Source organism: Solanum pennellii, chromosome 1, assembly GCF_001406875.1.
Source record: "Solanum pennellii chromosome 1, SPENNV200".
In the NCBI taxonomy this organism is placed as follows: Eukaryota; Viridiplantae; Streptophyta; class Magnoliopsida; order Solanales; family Solanaceae; genus Solanum; species Solanum pennellii.
The window spans coordinates 27,693,248-27,716,723 of record NC_028637.1 but is presented as its reverse complement, the minus strand read 5'-3'; the positions used below and the strand labels follow the sequence as shown (position 1 = coordinate 27,716,723).

At 36.2% G+C, this 23,476-nt stretch overlaps 1 long non-coding RNA gene across 1 annotated transcript; it reads right to left on the bottom strand.

Moving 5' to 3' along the window:
• Positions 1-1,366: 1,366 nt before the first annotated feature.
• LOC107019269 lies at positions 1,367-21,661 on the bottom strand. Its single transcript, XR_003576907.1, has 12 exons — positions 21,021-21,661; positions 20,039-20,085; positions 19,640-19,948; positions 19,447-19,552; positions 19,132-19,376; positions 18,718-18,964; positions 18,381-18,622; positions 18,084-18,295; positions 17,844-17,933; positions 17,673-17,769; positions 17,135-17,457; positions 1,367-1,620 (listed from the first exon to the last, which is right to left on the bottom strand). It is a non-coding gene; the product is annotated as an uncharacterized LOC107019269 (long non-coding RNA).
• Positions 21,662-23,476: the final 1,815 nt, after the last annotated feature.

Below are 23,476 nucleotides of genomic sequence, written 5' to 3'. Positions count from 1 at the left end.
GCACGATCCAGAGCAGCAACAATCGTGACAACAGAATCAAGATACTTTTGCATAGAGTCACTACCCTTCTGAACACCATGAAGTTGTTCCTTTAACTGAAATATATGAGTGCGAGATAGAGAGTTATACCGAAGCTGAAGATGATTCCATATAGCTGCGGCGGAAGTGAGTTCATGGAGATGATTTTGAACGGACGGGCTGATAATCGCTAGGAGACACGCCCGTAATTGGGCGTCAACAACTGACCATTTTTCGAAATTCGGATTGGGCGTGACTGCGGTGGCCGCCGCTGCTGCCGCCGCCCCAGGTGCAGCGTCGACTGTGACGATGAGCGTGGCTGGTGGGACCTCCATGGTTCCATCGACATACTCCATGAGTCGATGAGCGGAGAGATTTGTAGACGCGGTGGAGAACCAGGACGGAAAGTTTGAATCATTCGATTTTTCTGGGGTAAGAGAGTGGAGATTTTTGATAAAAAGCTTCAACCCCGTGGGGAGATCATCTAGGGGATCGGTGGTCTTCACCATGATGAAGCAACCGTTGGAATCGTCGGAGAAGGAAGACGTCCGATCGGCAGAGGGAGATAGACGGCTAGGGTTTGGGAAAAATAAACCCTTGCTCTGATACCATGATAGAATATTATTATTATGAATAAGCTCAACCAATAATGAGAGTCTTGTACAGTATATATAGATGTAGACTAGAAGTAATTACACAATAACCCAACATAATTAAGTAATTATATATTCTGTCTAACAGTAACTACAACTTTAATCATCTATATTTTTATTTTAATTACACCAATTGTTTTTTTTAGAAAATAATTAAATTTTAAAAGTATATGCATAAGTTGAGAAAAGATTGACAACAATTTATTAAAATGCTAGCTTCCTGAACCTGAAAGAAGAATACCAGAGAATTTTAGCTTACACTCGCCTTCATTAACAAATTTGAAGTTAACAAGTTGTATGTCATTCTACTTTTTCCTGTCGGAAAGAGCAACATCAGTGGTACACCAGAAATTTTGACAAAATGCGTTCAGCGTGCGCGTGCGCGTGCGCGTGTGCGCGTGCGTGTGCGCGTGCGCGCGTGCGTGCGTGTGTGTGTGTGTGTGTGTGTGTGTGTGCGCGCGCGTGTGTGTGTCATTTCCTTTTTATATACGACATTTTTTTGGGATAAAGCGACTGTTTACACCCATCGTAATTGTATCATTCATATATATTAAGACGGTTAAGAAATGTCATAATGTTCAATTCTGACGCCTTAATAATTATACTTTCCAATTTTGTCAATCCATTCTTATATTCTGTTTATTGCACCCTATACTTAAATTTCTATAATTAGTAATTTTAACACAATATAAAAGATCAAATGATCAAAATATTCATCACATTATACAAAAGTACTCCAAAATTATATCATCAAAATATTATTGTTTTGAAGTGTTAATCAAAGCTCCAAAATTACATCATCAAAATAGTAATTTCAAGTGTCATTCAACTAGAATATCCAAAAAAAAAAACTAAAATGATTCCTAGTTGATGCTTAGTCCATCATAGATTTCTAATTGATGATTTATCCGATGTGTGACTGATGTGCCCCACTTTCTGGATCGGGTGCCTGGAAAAAAATTATTAATAAATAGGCAAGTTGATGATCATACTCCAAAAATATATGTATTTCACAGAAGTATCAATGAATTTGGTGTTATTTGTAGTTTTGATGACGTAACAAACTCAGGGACCTTGTGAAGGTACCAGGTTCTCAACATGAATAGCTCGTTGACTGCAAGCTGGAGAAGGTACAAAAAGTAGGTGCACATTTCCCAACGGCGTCAGAAAAGTCAGACTTTCCAACCAATGGCATGAGTTTAAGGAAAGAGACTTGTCTATACAATGTCACTTTTCTTAACATTATTCTTTAGTTTTTGCAACTTGAAAAAGTACTCTCAAGAAATCTTGCAAAGGCTATAGAAAATGAAAGTGTAGAATTATTGTATAACAACCAAAAACTCAGGCGCATATTGTGTAGTTGTTTGAGAATATATTCTTTTGGTCTTACACTGTAAACTGTTCCTAAATCTATAAAGGAATTAGTGTGGTGGGTGTTAAAATTCTAAGTTGTCTAGAGTGATAGCTTAGGGGGTAGAATAACTTCTACTTAGGCTTATCAAGCAATAGAGTTATTGCTTGATCGTGAGATTAAAAACTTTTTCTCACATTTGTGTAACTGGTTTTACTTTTGCTTGCGAAGATTAGTGAAACATTTGTGTAAATCCTGTGAGACAGGTCGTGGTTTTACTCCCTTAAGCAAGGAGGTTTCCACGTAAAATTCCTGTGTTGTTAAATTGCATTTACTTTATGTTATATTCTTGTTTGTGTGTCAAGGGACCTCGTCCATTGATTGATAGTGGACGCATAGATTCTAACAAGTGGTATTAGAGCAGGCACTTTCTATCTGGTTAACACCAAGAGAGTGATCTCTGTTCTAGAATGGCTGCTCCACTTAATCTAGAAGACGGTCAGTCCTCAACTAGACCTCTTCATTTCAATGGACACTTTTACAGTTGGTGAAAAGTCAGAATGCATGATTTTCTTATGGCCGAAGACAGTGAGCTATGGGACATTGTCTTAGATGGACCATTTATTCTTATGATTGAAGAGAAAGATGGAGAAAAAACTAGGCTTGTTCCTAAGCCTAGACAAAAAATATGATGAAGCTGATAGGAAGAAGATCGAAAAAGGTTACAAAGCAAAGACACTTCTTGTCTGTGGGATAGGACCAGATGAGTTCAATCGTGTCTCAGCCTGTGAGTCTGCAAAAGAGATCTGGGATTGCTTAAAACAGCTCATGAAGGAACCGAACAAGTAAAAGAGTCAAAGATCGATATGCTCACTTCTCTGTATGAAAAATTCAAAATGAGAGAAGGTAAAACTATTCATGAAATGTTCACTAAATTGTCATCCATCACAAATGAGTTGAGAAGTCTTGTAGAACCTATCAGTATGAGCAAGCAAGTTAGGAAAGTGCTCCGAATTCTTCCCAAGTCTTGGGAAAGTAAGGTTGATGTTATTACTGAAGCAAAAGACCTGAAAGTGTTAACACTAGATGCTCTCATTGGAAATCTAAAGACTCATGAGATGAATCGAAGTCATGATCAATCAAAGAAGGAAGTCAAGAAAGATAAGTCTTTGATGCTGAAATACAAATCTGAAGGGGACTCCAGTGACGATGATGATATGGCTTATCTCATCAATAGATTTAAGAAGATTGTGAGAAAAAAACAAAGGTTTTAAAAAGGGAGCAAATGTTCCTCGAACTGTCACTCAAAATGACACATGTTATAAGTGTGGAAAAGCTGGGCACTTTATAAGAGATTGTCCATTACTCAAAGCTGAAAACAAAGAATATCAAAAATCAATAAGTGATAAAGAGAAGAGAAGGGACCTGGTACTTAATAAAAATGATCGAAAAGTTGTTGCTGATTATGTGGTCAAAAAGGCTCTTGCTGCATGGAGAGACTCGTCAAGTGACTCAGAAGATCCTAATGAACCAAATGATGTGTCAATGGTGGTGGTTCATGAAGAGGAAATCATATTCAATGAGATGTTTGCTTTCATGGTTCATTTAGAATATGAAGAAGAGGAGGACAAGGTAACTCTTCTTGAAATGAAACATGATCTGAATACTTATTCTCTTAAAAATTGAGAACATTAACAAATGTTATGATTGATTCAGTGATTGAGTTAACTTCTGAAAGAGATATTATGAATGTTGAGCTTGAAAGTTAAAATGAAAATAGAGATAAAATGGATGAGAAAATGCTGAAAATTGAAGATAAAATGGCTTCTCTGGAATCTGACAAGACAGATCTTAAAAAACAGTTGCATCTGATAAATGAAGAAGTTGAAAAGCAAAAGGGAAAGTCTAATGGTTTACAAGTTGAACTTAAAGAAAAACTGAAAACCTCTGAGACTAATCTTGAGCTGGCTTTGGAGAAGAGCAACAACTTAGAAAGAGATATTGTCAAACTTAAAGATGAACTTGAAAAATCTCTTAAGTGGACAAAATCTTCTAAGTTGTTGTCTAATATAACAAATTAGAGTAATTTCAATAAGAAAGGTCTAGGAAGTTTGAATATTACTCCTCCTTTTAATCCTCACAGCAAATATGTTTTTGTGTCTGACAATTTGATTTGCCTTCATTGTGGTAAAAATGGGCATTTAAAAGAAGAGTGTACTGCCTGGAGAAAGTCACATGAAAGACTCTCTAAGTATACAGAAGCAAAGAGTATCAAAAGAGAGACTTGGTCCCACCAAAAAATTCTCAACTAAAAGGTTTTCAAAGAAAAGATCTGATTCTACTCCAAAATCATTTGTCAAAAAGAATCCAAAACTACCCCATTGGACTAGAAACAATCTGATCACTCCCTTGTCTGCTTTCTGGGAACTCAAATTGAAATGGGTTCCCAAGCCTAACAAGTGATTCTTGCTGCAGGTGAGTGAGAGGAGCAACAGTCAATGTTGGTATATGGACAGTGGATGCTCAAAACATATGACTGGTGATATAAAAAATTTCCTCTCACTCAATACACTTCAGGGAGGAGGTGTCTCTTTTGGTGATGGAAAGAAGGGGTATATTTTGGGAGTTGGTAAAGTGGGAAAATCACTTGGAGAATCAATTGATAATGTGTATCATGTCAGTGGATTGAAGTATAGTCTTTTGAGTATCTCAAATTTGTGATAAGGGAAATGAAGTGAAGTTTACTTCTGAGAAATGCACTGTAGTTAATCTAACTACAAAGAAAGTGACTCTTACTGCCTTTAGAAGTAAAAACATGTAAGTGGCTAACTTAGAAACGTCTCATGGAGATGATCTGACATGTCTTAGTGCTCAAAATGAAAATGTTGATCTGTGGCATCGAAGACTAGAGCATATGAGCTCATCTTTATTGAATAAACTGATTTCTAAGAACCTGGTCCTAGGTTTGCCAAAGTTGAAATTTTGTGAAAACAAAATTTGTGAAGCTTGCGTTAAAGGAAAACAAATCAGATCATCCTTCAAGTCAAAGAAGCAAGTAACATCATCAAGAGTATTGGAGCTTCTACACATGGATTTATATGGACCTTTGAAGGTTCAAAGTAGAAATGGAAAGAAATACATTCTGGTGATAGTTGATGACTACTCAAGGTACACATGGACAAGAATCCTAAGATCAAAAGCAGAAACACCTGAAGAATTGTTAGTGTTTTTCAAAATGATTCAAACAAATTTGAATCAAGTGATTGGTGGAATTAGGTCTGATCATGGAACTGTGTTTGAAAACGCAAAAATTGATCAATTCTTCATGGAAAATGGTACTAGTCACAATTTTTCTGCTCCAAGAACTCCTCAACAAAATGGAGTAGTGGAAAGGAAAAATAGAACCTTGGTAAACATTGCAAGGACCATGATTATTGAGTCAAATCTTCCTCAAAGTTTCTAGGCTGAAGCAGTCAACACAGCATGTCATGTTACCAACAGATGTATGATAAGGTCTTTATTGAATAAGACTCTCTATGAGTTGCTCAACAACAGAAAACCTATGTTGAGTTATCATAGGGCATTTGGTTGTAAATGTTTTGTGTTGAACAATGGAAAAGATGATCTAGGAAAATTTGATCCTAGAAGTGATGAAGGAGTGTTTGTTGGATACTCTTCCTCAAGTAAAGCATACAGAGTTTTCAACAAAAGAACTCAATGTATTGAAGAAAGTATCATGTCGTGTTTGACGAAGATGGAAGTTTGAAAAGTGCTGCATCAAATGATGAAGATGAGTTGATTAAGCTGTTTAATTCACAGAAAATTGAACGAAGTGAAGCTGTTGCAAATGATCATTTGAGGAATGACAATGATAACGATAATCATAGTCTATCTGAAAAGGCTGATGAAGTTGAAAAATGTGAAGAGGGACCTGGTACCATTCTGAACTCCAGTCAGAATACCTCAAACTTTCCAGAAAATAATGAGTTCCTTGAAGAAGAAGAGCATATGGATCAACTGAACCAGTCGACTTTGAGACAAGGATGAACATAATTCATCTCATCCTCTTGATAATCTTATCTCACCCTTGAATTCTGGAATTCACACTAGATCAAAAACAAGGAATCTAGTTGCATTCTCCGCGTTTATATCATCTATTGAGCCTAAGAATGTAAAGGAGGCATTATGTGATGCAGATTGGATCAATTCAATGCAAGAAGAACTTCATCAAGTTGAAAGAAGTAAGGTGTGGTACCTGGTTCCTCGACCTATTGGAAGAACAGTGATAGGAACCAGATGGGTTTTCAAAAACAAGCTTGATGAAAATGGTGTAATTACTAGAAACAAATCCAGATTAGTTGTTCAAGGATACAATTAGGAGGAAGGAATAGACTATGATGAAACTTTTGCTCTTGTTGCAAGGATGAAGGCTATCAGAATTCTAATAACTTTTGCAGCATTCATGGGATTCAAGTTGTATCAAATAAATGTCAAGAGTACTTTTCTAAATGGAGACTTAAAAGAGGAGGTGTTTGTTCAACAACCTCCTGGGTTTGAAGATGCTGAGTTACCAGATCATGTGTTCAAATTGAATAAGGCTCTATATGGTTTAAAACAATCCCCCAGAGCTTGGTATGAAAGATTGTCAAAGTTTCTATTGAAAAATGGGTTCAAAAGAGGGAAAATAGACAATACCTTGTTCTTATTAAAAAAAGAACTGGAATTGCTTATTATTCAGGTATATGTGGATCACATAATTTTTGGAGCTACATCAGAGCATTTGTGTGAAGAATTTCCATCATTAATGGGAAAGGAGTTTGAAATGAGCATGATGGGTGAATTGACCTTCTTTCTGGGGCTACAAATCAAGCAATCATCAAATGGAATCTCAATCAGTCAGGAGAAGTACATTAAGGAGCTGTTGAAGAAATTCAATGTGTTTGATTCTAAACCTATTGATACTCCTATGGGAACAAACTCCAAGCTTATAGCAGATGAATCTGATTCTTTTGTGAATCAAACCATGTATAGGGGAATCATTGGATCCTTATTGTATCTGACTGCTAGCAGACATGATATTGTATATAGTGTTGGAATGTGTGCTAGATTCCAAGCATGTCCTCGTGATTCACATTTGAAAGCTGCAAAACGGATTCTAAGATATTTGAAGAAGACAGGGGACCTGGTCCTTTTCTATCCAGCAGGTGACACTTTCGATCTTGTTGGTTTTGTAGATGCTAATTTTGCTGGTCATCAAGTTGACAGAAAGAGAACTTCTGGAATGGCCTATTTCCTTAGATCTTTACTTATTTCTTGGGGAACTAAGAAACAAAATTTTGTAGCTCTTTAAACAGCTGAAGCTGAATATGTAGCAGCTGTTGCATGTTGTTCGCAATTGTTATGGATCAAGCAACATTTAGAGGATTTTGGTGTAATCATCAAGGCTATTCCCCTTATGTGTGACAATACTAGTGCAGTTAGTATGGGAAAGAATCCAGTTCAACACAAGAGAACCAAGCACATTGATGTCAGACATCATTTTCTGAAAGATAATGTTGAAAAGGGAAATATTGTGCTTACATATTGTCCAACGGAGGAACAAATTGCAGATATCTTCACCAAGGCTCTTAGCAAAGATCAATTCGAGAGTAATAGGTTGAAGTAGGGCATGATGACTTTGCACTGATTTCCAGATATTCAATAATTGAATTTCCTTGATGGCTAAACTTGCAGTGCAGGTATCCTTTGTGTCAATAATAGATTATCTGAGTTAGATCATTTTTGGTACCTATTGTAGGTATACATTCAGGAAGGACTAGCAAAGCAAAGACATGGCTAGAACAGTTGAGGAATGATGATAAAGTTGTGTTATGGGACCTGGTCCCAGTCGAGGTTAGCATTTGTACATTAATTTTAAATCGAGATAAAGTGACCGTTGATAAAGCCACATGTCAGTCATCGGTTATTCTGACCGTTAGTCCCATCGCTTACTTTTCAAGCGATGCGTCAAATCAAGGGACCTGGCACCGTTTCAGTTATTTTTAAATTCTTCTTCTTTCCTTTTTAATTCTTAATCCATCTTGCAATATTCCTTCACTATAAAAGAAAAGGGGAGAAGAGAAAAGGCTAAATCTGTTTTTATCTCTATTTTTATTTTTCTTCAAAACTGTTATTCTTTTCTTCTTCTTGACAAAATGTTTGATCCTTCATCCGCCTCTAAGCAAATGCTTACAGCCCTTAGTGAGATTGAACTTATTGCTTTCTATTCTCCTTCAGTAGTAGGGTCTAGGTCTAATATTCCGTCAAGTTCTTCCCAAGATAGTCTCGAAAATCCGTTTCACTCCATAGATCTGAACAGCTCAAGTGTTCCTACTGGACCTGGTCCTCATCATGAAATGCTTTCAGATGCTTTGTTTGAAGGAGAATTGCCAAGGAACAAATCCTCTAAGTCAAACATTCTTGCTGCAAGTGAAGAGCTGGTGATTAAGAGTCTTGCTATAATGAGAGAGAAAGTCAGGGTCGAACAAAATGAACCTTTTTAAGGTGAAGAGATCAGAGAGACTCAACCTTTTTTTGATAAAACTCCAGACTTTGGGAGGTATCCATCTTCTAACTCCTCTGATTCAGCCAGTGATGATGAATCTATTTAGTGGAAGGTTGAATGGAGAGATGTCAGTGTATCAAAAAAGGGAAAAGAAAAAGTGGTGGAAGAAGTGCCTAGAAGGAGACCTACTACTAGATCTGATGCCAAAAAGTTGATGGCTGATGCTTTGAAAGCCAGTGCAAGGTCTACAGCAGAAATCAGGAGTGCTAGAACATTCAAAGTGTCAAATTTAAAATGCCTGAGTCTGGTGTCATAGAGGTGTCTGCTGAAGAGACAGAAAAGAGGCACAGAAAGAAGAAATCAGGAAAGACAAAATCAAGAGATACCAAAAAGGCTGAGAAAACAAAATCTACAAAGGAGAGTTGTAAAGGAAAAAAGAAAAGGTCACCGGGACCTGGTACCCAAAGAAAAATTGAAGAGGAGGTCAACAAACAAGAAACTGTTGACAATTTGAGAAAACAGTCTGTACTGGCTGGGAGGGTTTTTGACATGGGAATAATCAACCTTCCTGGAATGGACTCACTTCATGACATGGTGGAGATTCAGTCATGGATGCATCTCTTCAACAAAAAATCTCTCATTCTTCATGAAGATGAAGTGCGTGAATTTTACTACAACATTCAATTTTAGGAAGATGGAAGTGTCCATACCAGAGTGAATGATATTGCAGTGCATCTGGATGAATTTCTGTTGGGGAAAATTCTTAGGGTACCTCGAGATGGTACCAGATCTGTGATTGGGAAAATATGTAGTTGAGTTTGTGGCATTGGTCTCGAAGCTTCCCACAAACAAAGTGTGCAGGGATGTTTAAGAAGGTGATGAAAAGTGAGTATCAGATAGTCTTTGAGTTTGTCAACAAAACTCTACTTCCTCTAACTGAAAAGAGGACCTCAGTTACTTCTACTGATTTGTATGTGATGGAGTTGTTGTGCAAATTTGAACCTCTGAATCTTCCAGGAATCATGCTTGAACATATGTACAAGACTGTCATTGAGCGGAAAGGAATACATGGAATGGGATATGGATACTTTCTCACTGAAGTACTCAAATACTTTAACATTCCACTTAGTGTTGGCAAGGTTGGTACAGTGAAACAAGCTTTTTCAGAAAATACTCTGGTTGAATGTGAGTGAATTGAAGGAAAAGAAAATCCCAAGAGTAAAATGGCTCAACTCATAGAAGATCAGGACCAACTCAAGCATGAAGTTGAAGAATTAACTATGCGACTGAGTGGAAAGGATGCTGAAATTGCTATTCTCAAAGATGAGTTGCTCACTGCACAAGGGACCTGGTACTGCTGTGATTCAAGCCTTGGAAAGGGAAAATGCAGAGCTGAGGGCCAAGGTTATTGCTTTGCAAGAAAAAGCAATAAAGGATAATGATGCTGCAAATGATAGACTCACTCTCATTTTTCAGTCCCTTTCTCATCAGCCTCCCCCTTCTTAGTCTGTTCCAATCTTTTTCTGTGTCTTCCTTGTGTGGCTTGTCTTTTCGTCCTTGTATTCTCAGTTTTCTGTTAATGTATTAAATGTTTATCTTGAAATGCTATTTATATTATTCCCCTGGTGTTCTAGCTACTATCTCTTGTGAATGCTTTCCTTTGTGTTTGATTGTTATAAGGCTTTGATCTTCTTTAATATTATTGTTGATACTATTGGTTTACTGTATCTCTTTTTTTTGATACCAAAAGGGGGAATTTTAACTAATAAGTTGTAGCTGGACATGTTTGTGAGGGGGAATACAGTGAGGGGGAAAATTTTTATGCAATATATCTTATGTCAGGAGGGTGGACAAGTATTTCAGGGGGAACTTGTTATGAAGCTGGAGTGGTGTCTGGAGTATTGTTTGTCATCATCAAAAAGGGGGAAAATGTTATTTGTAATTTTGATGATGTAACAAACTCAGGGACCTTGTGAAGGTACCAGGTTCTCAACATGAATAGCTCGTTAACTGCCAGCTGGAGAAGGTACAAAAAGTAGGTGCACATTTCCCAACGGCGTCAGAAAAGTCAGACCTTTCCAACCAATGGCATGAGTTTAAAGAAAGGGACTTGTCTATACAATGGTACTTTTCTTAACATTATTCTTTAGTTTTTGCAATTTGAAAAAGTACTCTCAAGAACTCTTGCAAAGGCTAGAGAAAATCAAAGTGTAGAATTATTCTATAACAACCGAAAACTCAGGCGCATGTTGTGTAGTTGTTTGAGAATATATTTTTTTGGTCTTACATTGTAAACTGTTCCTAAATCTATAAAGGAATCAGTGTGGTGGGTGTTGAAATTCTAAGTTGTCTAGAGTGATAGCTTAGTGGCTAGAATAACTTCTACTTAGACTTATCAAGCAATAGAGTTATTGCTTGATTGTGAGATTAAAAACTTTTTCTCACATTTGTGTAACTGGTTTTACTTTTGCTTGCGAAGATTAGTGAAACAGTTGTGTAAATCTTGTGAGACAGATCGTGGTTTTACTCCCTTAAGCAAGGAGGTTTCCACGTAAAATTCCTGTGTTATTAAATTGCATTTACTTTCTGTTATATTCTTGTTTGTGTGTCAAGGGACCTGGTCCATTGACTTATAATGAACGCATAGATTCTAACACTTGGAAAAAATGTCACCAAGGCTGGAGGGTGGAAACCAACTAGAATGACAACAGATTACTCATAAAGTGCACTAAAACTTCAGATTAAGCCTTAGCCAATTCTATAGACTGTCTCAATATAAATTATTGCTAGAAACTGCCCATCAAGATGCTGCCAACTCTGACAAATTATTATCTGTTGAGCAACCAACTAGGCTCAGATATGTCACAAAATCGGGTAGTGAAAATGTTGCGGAAGCCGAATATATAGAGAGTGATGGAATCACAACTGCTATATCTAAATGTAGCTAATAAATAGTAAATGAGACAACAACAAAAAGAACACCAGGAATTAACGAGGTTCGGCAAACTTTTGTTTTCTTTTGCCTACTCCTCGGACACAACCAATCAATATTTATTTCACTCACAAAGAGTACAAGTGAAATATTACAAGAGAGAAAGGAGAACAAATGTCTTAGGAGATGTTAAGGCAAGTTAGAGGTGTGTTACAAATGAATTAGGAGCTACCTATTTATAGGAGTGAATTCTTCCTATTAATGTCATCCATGACATCACAATATGTCAAAATGTCAATATTTACCTTGTGAAATCAATTTATGGTTTACCTAAATTTCACCTACAAAAGGTGTTATCTTGACTTTTCTACTAATGAAGAATTATCCTCCTAACTACCATATCTTCTCATTAATCCATTTTTGAATCTTGTCAAATTTAACAAATCTTCACCTTGGCAAGATTCTCCATTTTCAACTTTCTCTCTACAACAATTTTGATTGTGTCTTCAACCCTAATCTTCAATGTTCAACAATGTTGATCAAGTTCAAACAATGTTGAAACTTGACCGCAGTCACCACTTTTGTCAACATATCGGCAGGATTATCTGTAGTATGAATTTTCTGCATTATGACTCCACCATCTTCTATGATTTCTCGTATGAAATGATATCGGACGTCAATGTGTTTCGTCCTTGCATGATAAACTTGGTTCTTTGCTAATTGAAGAGCACTCTGACTATCACAAAATATTGTGATTTCTTCTTGTCCAATACCAAGCTCTCTAAGCAATCCTTGAAGCCAAATTGCTTCCTTCGCAGCCTCTGTAATTGCCATGTACTCTGCCTCAGTGGTAGACAAAGCAACTATTGACTGCAAAGTAGACTTCCAACTAACTGGTGCATTTGCAATAGTGAAAACATAACCAGTAGTTGATCTCCGTTTGTCCAAATCACCTGCATAATCTGAGTCACAATATCCAACAAGATATTGACTACCTTTCTGCTCGAAAACCAAACCAACATCTACAGTATTATGAATATACCGTAGAATCCATTTTACAGCCTGCCAATGATCCTTTCCAGGATTGTGCATGTACCTTCTTACAACTCCAACAGCGTGTGAAATATCTGGCCTTGTGCAAACCATTGCATACATCAAGCTACCAATAGCATTAGTGTATGGTACTCTTGACATATATTCTCGTTCAGCTTCATTATTAGGTGACATAGCATCACTAAGCTTAAAATGAGGAGCAAGCGGAGTGCTAACCGACTTCGTTTTTTTATTCATACCGAATCGCTTTAGTACTCTCTTCAAATATTCCTTTTGAGATAAATAGAGTTTCTTTGAATGTCTATCTCTTTTTATATCCATGCCAAGAATCTTCTTTGCCTCGCCCAAATCCTTCATCTCAAACTTCTTTCATAGTTGATTCTTTAGCTTCTCAATTTCCTCTTGACTCTTAGAAGCTATCAACATATCATCAACATATAGGAGAAGGTATATAAAGGAATTATCTTCAAGCTTGCGCAAATACACGCAATGATCGTATTTGCTTCTTATGTACCTTTGCTGCAACATAAACTTGTCAAATCGTTTGTACCATTGTCTAGAAGATTGTTTTAATCCGTACAATGACTTTTCAAGTTTTCACACCATATTTTCTTTTCCATCAACTTTGAATCATTCTGGCTGAGTCATGTAGATTTCCTCTTCCAAGTCTCCATGTAAAAATGCAGTTTTTACATCCAATTGAACTAGTTCCAAATTTAACTGTGCTACCAAAGCCAACAAAACTCTAATGGAGGAGTGTTTCACAACTGGAGAAAATACCTCATTATAATCAATTCCCTCCTTTTGAGAATATCCTTTGGCCACCAATCTTGCTTTGTAGCGAACATCTTTTTGGTTAGGAAATCCTTCTTTCTTTGCAAATACTCATTTGCACCCAATTGCGTTCTTGCCCTCTGGGAGATTGGCCAATCTCCATGTATGATTCTGATGAAGGGACTGCATTTCTTCATCCATGGCAATCCTCCACTTATCTTCTTCTGAACTTTGGACTGCGTCTTTATAAGTGGTAGGAATGTCATCAGCTGCAATTGAGTCCGCATAAGCCACCATATCTATGAGTCGAGCAGGTTTTCTTAATGTCCTTTTTGGCTTTCCGGTTGCTATTGATTCAAGTTGTGGTTGAGGTTCTTGAGATGGAACCTCCTCTTCGACTGGCTCTCCTTCAAGAGGGAAATTTTCTGTTTTCCTCGTTTGATCCCTGTGTTGGGAAAATTATCTTTCCCTCAAACTCCACCTGCTTTGAAGCACCATCAATTTGTTTGGCTTCTTCAAGTGTTACCTTATGTCAAGGCAGATTCATCAAAGGTAACATCCCTGCTGAAAATAACTTTTCTTGTCTCTGGACACCATAAACTGTATCCTTTGACTCCAGAAGTAATTCCCATAAATAAAGCTTTCTTTGCTCTTGGGTCCAATTTTGACTCCCTTACATGATAATATGCAATTTGAGTCAAATACATATAAAGAACCATAATCTTCAGCAGGTTTTCCATACCATTTTTCAAATGGTGTCTTCCCACCAATAGTAGCAGATGGTAGACGATTAATGAGGTGGAACGCATATGTTATTGCCTCAGCCCAAAATTCTTTGCCCAATCCAGCATTGGACAACATACATCGAACTTTCTCCAGCAAAGTTCGGTTCATGCGTTCTACCACTCCATTCTGTTGTGGTGTAATTTTTATGGTGAAATGTCTAACGATGCCATTTTCCTCACAAATTTTCTGAAAAAGATCATTTTTGTATTCGCCACCATTGTATGTGCGAAGACACTTGATCTTTCTGCCACTTTGAGTTTCTATCATCGCCTTCCATTTGAGAAAAATTCCCAATACTTCATCTTTTGTTTTCATCGTATACGCCCACAATCTTTGAGAAAAGTTATCAACAAAGGTTACAAAATAGTGTTTCCCACCTAATGAAGGTGTTTTGGAAGCACCCCAAACATCCGAATGAACATAATCCAAAATACCTTTAGTATTATGGATAGCTGTTCCAAATTTAACCCTTGTTTGCTTTCCCTTGATACAATGCTCACAAAACTCCAAGTTGCAAGTTTTTACTCCTTTTAGCAATCCTTGATCTGATAAAGTTTTCAAGGATTTCCCTCCAGCATGCCCCAAGCGCATATGCCACAGTTTGGTCATTTCTGTCTCCTTCTCGTCATTGGATGTTGTTGTCGTTGTCCCAATAACTGTACTACCTTGATAGTGGTACATGTTATTATTTCTTCGAATTGCCTTCATTACCACCAGTGCACCAGAGCATATTCTCATCACGTCATTATCTGCAATGACTTTGAACCCCTTTGATTCTAGGGCTCCTACAGAAATGAGATTTTTCTTCAAATCTGGTACATATCGAACATCTATTAATGTTCTACTTAATCCATCATGGTTCCTTAATCGGATTGAACCAACACCATATGTGGTAAGAGGATTATTGTTTGCAGTGTGAATAACTCCACATTCTCCTTCTTGTAAATTAATAAACCAGTCCCGATTGGGACACATATGATAACTACAAGTTGAATCCATCAACCATACATCAGATGATTTGGATGGATCTGTTGTAACTAGTGAGTAATCGAAATCATCACAATCAGCCACATTTGAATCCATGATAGCCTTCCCATTATTTGGTTTGGCTTTGCCATTCAACTTTGGGCAGTCTTTCTTCCAATGCCCTTTTTCTCGGCATAAGGCACATTCATCTTTGCTGAGTCTCGATCTTGACTTGGATCTCCCTTTCTTCGTTCTCATATTATTTTGAGAACGACCTCTCGCAACTAGTGCTTCTGCTTCTCCGCCTTTTTGTTTTTCTCTCTTTCTTTGTTCATAACTGTATAAGCCAGAACAAACTTCTTTGAGAGATACTTCATCATTCCCATGCAGTACAGTCGTTTCAAGATCCTCAAACTCATTGGGAAGTGAACTTAACAACATTAAGGCCATATATCCATCCGTAAAATTCACGTCCATATTTCGAAAATCTGTCGCCAACTTATTAAAGCTGGTGATATGATCATTCATTGTGCTACCGGGAACATAAGTGAAGCGTAACAATCTTCTTTTCATGTAAAGTTTATTTTGACTGTTTTTCTTCAAGAATTTCTCCTCCAATGAATTCCATAATTTATTTGCAGATGTTTCCTTCGTGTATGGATACTTTTTTTCTCTTGCAAGGTAAGATCGAATGGTACCGCAAGCAACACGGTTGATAATCTTCCAATCTTCTTCTCCTACACCGTCTGGTTTCTTTTCTTCAATGGCAATATCTAGCCCTTGTTGAAAAAGAACATCAAGGATCTCGCCTTGCCACATTCCGAAATGTCCTGACCCGTCAAAAATTTCAACTGCAAATTTCGCATTTGACACAATTCTTGTCATAAGCGAAGATGCCAATGATGACGTATTATTGACACTTGATGTGGACTCATCATTTTTCTTGTCTCCCATTTTACTACAAATACTATTTACTAGCAAACAATTCAAAGACCAAAGTAAATCTCTTTCTGATGTGGAATGCTGCAACCACAGAGCATACTCAGATAATACCTTGGCTCTGATACCAATTGTTGCGGAAGCCGAGTATATAGAGAGTGATGAATCAGAACTGCTATATCTAAATGTAGCTAATAAATAGTAAATGAGACAACAACAAAAAGAACACCAGGACTTAACGAGGTTCGGCAAACTTTTATTTTCTTTTGCCTACTCCTCGTACACAACCAATCAATATTTATTTCACTCCAAAAGAGTACAAGTGAAATACTACAAGAGAGAAAAGAGAACAAATGCCTTAGGAGATGTTAAGGCAAGTTAGAGGTGTGTTACAAATGAATTAAGAGCTACCTATTTATAGGAGTGAATTCTTCCTATTGATGTCATCCATGACATCACAATATGTCAAACTGTAAACATTTACCTCGTGAAATCAATTAATGGTTTACCTAAATTTCACCTACAAAAGGTGTTATCTTGACTTTTCTACCAATGAAGAATTATCCTCCTAACTACCATATCTTCTCATTAATCCATTTTTGAATCTTGTCAAATTTAACAGAAAAGAGACACTACCTATAGCTGCAAACCAGAATAGCATACAACATCAACAACAACAATCTAGTTGGATAAACTGAATGAATCCTTAAAGTCCCTTCCACTCAATTAGGACCTATTTCGTTCCAATACTCGTCACACCACTTACAACACAATTTAGTTTTCCCTACCAAGATTTGGTTCGAGCTGACCAAAACCCAATTAACTCAATAAGCTCTACATCATTACAGCCTACAGATAAGCATGAAGCATAAGCAATGAATCTTACTGCAACAAAGTTAATATTGACTTAAAAGAATTATCTAAACATCAAAAAAGGCACTGCAAAGCAAATTGCAGTTTATTAAGAGTACACTACAAAACATAAATAAATTCCCAGCAAACTAAAAATAATGATAGCCCAAACAGAACTTAAACAGTACATAAAGATAGAGTTAGACTCTTAGATATATTCTTAATAAATAGTACATATAAAATACAGATATTTATGATGGTCATACCTGTGGAGGAGGTGGAAACAAGTGAGCAAACTCTTAGGGACATTCCCTATGTTCTTTTGATATAAGCTAAGTAGCGCATTCAATTGTGATTTCATACTCGCCATCTCTTGTTGCCACTTTGGAGGTGGAGCGCTAGATGAACTCAAATCAACATGTTTAAATCTCCTAGATGTTTGTTTGAATGCCATAGTTGGAACAACACCCAAGCCTAACGCTCGAACACGACCCGGGTGTTCAGGACCGAGTACTATACCAAGTGCATCATTTGGTGAAATTTCGACAATACTTTCTGGCCTAAGACGACGAATTTCTTCAATTCTCTCCTGTGAAAAAGAAAAACAAGCATAATACTGAAGAGGACAATGCTATGGATGTAGGCTTTAGTACTTATTGTCTACAACAATAAGAATCTATCACCATAACCAAATGAAGCAAAACATATGCAGAAAATGCAAACAATAACATTAAGACTTTGTCACCATAACCAGAAATCTAATTAAATAGCTACTAGAATAATCATATATAAGAGAATACTTACCCCAATCTCTCTAGCCGCCTCTGTTACATAACTTCCATCTTTTCTCTTATGAGTTTCAGTCCACATTGCCTCGATCAACACCTTTTCCCTTGGCCATCTGAAATTTTCAAATTGCAAGACATTAATAATTAATTCCGAATATACTCTTCTAAGAAGATTGTATTAAACTACCATTTCAGCTCTTCTTCTAGCTAAACTCTTTGCACCTCCCGTATGAGGAATTGGATTTTGTCGACTTAGTTGATTCTTTTTGCAAAGTTTCTACAGATTAAATCGAAACATGTTAAGTACTTGTAAGTTTCAGCCACAATATGAGGAATAAAATTCTTCAGATCTGCTCACTTCCTCAATCTCCATTCAGGTAGAAAATAAATATGTAGTAGAGAAGAAGAAATCAGAAATGTGAAGTACTTGTGTTTCTCGTCCATGCGATAATTAACAAACATTGCCCACTGATCCGTAGGTATGCCATTCGGATATTTTCTGATGATCTCTTCTTTACTCAATAGTGGATTTTTTGCCGCATGCCACAATTTATGCCTGTGATCCTTCCACTTTTTGTTAATATTACTGCCAGCCCATCTTTTTGCTTTTTGATAATCAATCCTAAAGAGAAATCGAGCCTTCAAAAAGTGATGTTAGTTTACTGTAGTTTTACATATATAACTACAAGATTCAAGCTAAGCAAAATAATTTACACGGAAGTACCATTAGTATTTCATCAAAAACACGGTCCAAGTAAGAATTGGGCATATCTGACCATTTCGTAAAGCTAATAGGGAAGTACAAAGCATTCGTGGCAAGCTGCCCCATAACTCCTGCAATTATGTAAGCTGCTTTTCCAATAGGTACACCGTATTCATCACATTCTACGACTATCCGCGCTCCATTTTCTAAGTTATGGACATCCTTGATCTTCATTCGAACCGTTTTTGTTACTTGATATTGGTCTGAAACAAAAAAGACCAACTTTATGTTAGTTGCTAAGAAGGTTAAGAATTATAATAAATTTTATCATTTTTATGTACCAATAACATCAACAAACCAATCTTGATCGTCTTTATGTTTAGTTGACGCTGAAGAAACTCCGTCGAAAGAAGCTGGAAAGACAGATTGTGAAGAATCTCCATCAGACGAGGAAGATGGAACATGTTGACTTATTTTTTATTGTGATGATGAAGATAAAGCTTGAGCTTGACGTTGAAACAATGATGACTTTCCTGGACCTGGAGCAGGAGAAGAGTTGACCGCTGATATGAACATACTTTTATACTGATTTTTCTTCGGCATCTCTGCATGTATATTAAAGAAATTGTAAACTTGCATATGTATAGCCAATTTCAAAGACAATTATTGAGCAGTAAAAATGAGTCAAATGTAAGTAATTGCAGTAAATAAAGGTAGCCTAACTGAAACTTAATTAATGAAGAAATAACAGATCTGCGATAGAAGTCGATACCATTGAATACTTTAAGACAAATCTGCTAGCCTCAAGTTTCCATCAGAACTACTAGCAACACAAGCTGTTGATGAAGTCAGAACAACTCCACTATTCTGAGTTATCAACTCATCTTCTCGACTTCTTGTCCGAAATTTGATTCCATTGATATTGAATATTGTAAACCTTCTAGCATGTGGTGTTGGACAATTTGATAAAAACTTTAGGTCATCTGACACAGCACTCGAATTGTCAGGGTTCATAATCTGAAAAAGAAATGAAAACATGTTAGGAATAGTTTTAAAATATAACACTCTAATATGTTATGTAACTAACCTTTCGAGGAAACCAATCAATAAAGTCTTTATTAACAATCTTCTCTATATCCGTACTTGAAGGTTTCCGACCCTTCCACTGCCTTCGTATATGATCTTTAAATTCACTACATAAAACAGGGTAAAGATTAAGTAGGACCAATCCATTGTGCGACAGTATGTGACAGAACACAACATTTGCCTTATATACTTACTCAATAAATGGCGTGACTTGCGGACAATTGAGTACCACATATCGATGAGCTTGACGTTTCACCATAGGTGACAACTCAAATGTTTCACCTCCTACTCCTTTACCAACTGGTGGAAAAATACTAGATGAATTTGTCAAACCTTTGTCCTCGGGATAATCATTAACACGGCGTGGTCTATTAATTCTTGTCTCGATCCCTTCAAGATATTGAGAAAAAAAGTTAAGAGCATCTTCAGCAACGTGTCCTTCAGCTATGCAACCTTCTGGTTGTGACATGTTCCGCACAAAAGACTTCAAGTGTCCTAGATACCTGATCAAAAGATGAATAATTACTAAATAGATACAACTTTTTTGAATTAAAGAAATAACTTACAATTGAAAAACAAAAATGTTTAATCACCTTTCCACAAAATACATCCACTGGACCCCCAAGTTTTGCTTCAGCGACTAGATGACAAGTCAAATGAACCATGATTGTAAAGAATGTGGGAGGAAATAATATTTCTAATTCTAAGTGGTTAATAGTGTGAACATATCGAGACTGCAACTTGTCCAGATCTGAGAGACTTAAGTTTTTGGCACATAGCAGTCGAAAGAATGAACTCAACTCCATTAGCACAGCAGTCACCTTATCAGGCAGAACTTTCCGCATTGCAATTGGTAACAAGTGTTGCATGAGAATATGAAAATCATGACTCTTCATTTCAAAGATCTTTCGTTGTTTCAAATCAATACTTTTTGAAATGTTGCTTGCATATCCATCGAGCATTTTGATATTCTTTAATGTTCTCAAAAATACATCTTTCTTAAAACCATTTTTCTTTGTATTTATAAGAGTAAACAAAGATGGCTTGTAATTTCCATTCTCATCTGGCCAAGTTCTTTTCTTATACCCATTCTTTGAGATCCTTTCAAGCTTGAGGATTGTCTTTTGATTTTTCAGAATCATTAAGCAAAGTGTATATCAAATTCTCACACACATTCTTTTCAATGTGCATAACATCCAGATTATGACGCAACAAGTTAGACTCCCAATAAGGAAGGTCAAAAAATATTCTTCTCTTTCTCCATTGTCTTGGTTCATCTTTAACAACAGTTCCTTTTTTAGCTCTTTTGCAATAACGTGGAACAGTCGAGAAAGATCAACCATTTTCTAGGTGCAAGTGTATTCGACAAAGAAAGAAAGCAGACATAGTTCATTGATACTAGATATGAATTGACTATAAAGATGGGACAACAAGTCAATACAATGGTTGTGAGTTCTCTCATTGATATGTATTCAAAGAGTACGAACTGACTATATAGTAAGGACAACAAGCCAACACAAATTTGAGGAATAATAAAAAACACAATTCACATATTTACTAATAAAAGTTACATACCTATCAAACAATTACTGTTGATGTTTAGCTTTACCTTGACCACCAATTTTGATTCCTCGACAACCTATCAAGTACAAATATGGAATTTAGCTTAATAGCATAATTAAATTAATATGAGAAGTGCAAAATGAAAGTTAACTTATAAGGCTCGAAACTGGAAAAGAAAGTGAACTTTAAGACTCCAAAGTGAAACCCAGATCATAACTTCAATACTTATGTAAGGCTCCTCTTTGGACTACAACTAAACTATAACATACAAAATCAAACTAAGAAAACTAAATCCCCTAGTAAATCTCTACAGAATTTTACAAAAATATAACAAAAAGTAAAGCTCAAACAACTCTCTATAGAATTGTACAGAAATATAACAAAAATTAAAACACCAAACAAATCGCTACAGAATTGAGCGAACCCTAACAGTTCTCTACAAACACCCTACAATCTGAATTACAAATCTCTACAAACTCAAACAGACCAAAACAAATCTCTAAAAGATCAAACATGCATGACCCAAACAAATCTGTGCAAACTCAAACATGTATGAACTACTATATAATACATAGATTCAGAAAGAAAAAAAAAAAGGCAGATACACCAAATAATGTAAGAGTTAGTGTTTCAATTAATTTTGAAACAAATTCATCCGTTTTGAAATAACAAATATATGAATGTGAGTTGTAACATTCATTTATTTTAATTCTATGTTATAAACATTTGCAAGAAGTTTTTTTTTTAATTCTACGTTATGGGTTTTTGAAAGATAAGTCTTTTGTTTCCAATTCATGAACCTAATAAATTCTATTAATTAAAAGTCTTTTTCTTGCAAAACTTTTTATCCTATAAATTGAGTTTCTTTTGGTTGAAAAAGATAAGCATTCCAACAAAAGTATTTTCCCTTGAAAACACTTCTGAGACATTAATCAAAAGGTGAAATCACCAATTCAAGAATAGAAGAACAACATTCTTGAATGCTACTTGTTTTATGGCTAAGTTAAATCCCGAAGATAGAGTTGTTATTTATTCTTTCGATTGCTCATGGGAGAGACTCCAACTATCTTCAAGAAACGTATTAACGTGCCTCTAAGCCAAGCAAGTTTTATTTTGTATTCCTTGTAATTTTATCATTCTTGTTCATTTGTTCTAACAATTTGAAGATAGTTGTCTCTATGGCATCCACATCAACAACGAACAGTGTTCCATCTTTGCCTAATCCTAATTTTGAAATATTTGATGGAAAAGACTTTTCTAGATGGCGTGGAAAGATGGAATTCTTTTTAAGACGATTAAAGTTAGCGTATGTTCTTGAGAAACCTTGTCTGAGGCTCCTAGTTCTGAGGTAGCAACGGATGAGGCTACTTTAATTAAAGAACAAATTGCCAAATGGCAAGATGATGACTACTTATGCAAGAATTATATTCTTGGAGGAATGTCCAATAAATATTACGATCAATATTATATAAGTATAAATTTTCTAAGGAGATTTGGGATACTCTTAAAGCTATTCATTTAACCGAAGAGGCGAGTTCAAAGAAATTTCTTGTTTCAAATTATATGGAGTTCAAAATGGTTGATGACAAGTCATTCAATATTAGAATTTCAACTTATAGCTAATAAAATTGTTAAAACGGAGTTTCTCTAGCTTCTTGTTTAAAATTTTTGTCTCTTTTCTGAATTATGAGGACCCCTATTTATAGTTTTAGAATAGAGGAGTTGCAATTAGAATAGGATTCCGTTCAGCCAATCAGATTTAAGTTACATGGCATTTGGGCTTTATGGAGCGGGCTTGTCATCTTTGACACATGTCATGATTCTATTGGTTTTCTTATTTGACTTGGCATGCCACATAAATGCACACGTGGCGCCAAGAAGGGCTCTAGAATGAGATGGGATTGGGTTTAACAAATTGGGTTCATCCAATGTAGCCCAAATCAATTAATTTAGACTTTAATTAAATTCACACACACACACACACACGCGCGCGCACATACACACACACGCACGCACGCACGCACGCACACGCACACACACGCACGCACGCACACGCACACGCACACACACGCACGCACGCACACACACTTCCTATATATGTTTTATTGCCCAAACCAAAAAGGAATTATAATTCAACTAGGAATTGTAATCCTACTCAATTTCATATTCATATATATGTTTGATTGCCCAAGACAGAAAGAAATTGTAATTGAACTGGAGAAAGATTTTATCCCACCACATGACATCTATAAATAGATACATTGTCTCCATAATTTTATCTTCAATTACAGATTGTGAGTCTACGATGAAAAGGGCATACTCAAGGTATTTCGTCATTTTTTACAGCTTGACATGTCTGTCGTAGAAAATTTATATCTCATTGTAGAAAAATCAAAATCATGAACCGATTGATTTTTCATAAACTAGACTTTTATATCTCTAACATATCCAAAATTTAAAATTTATTA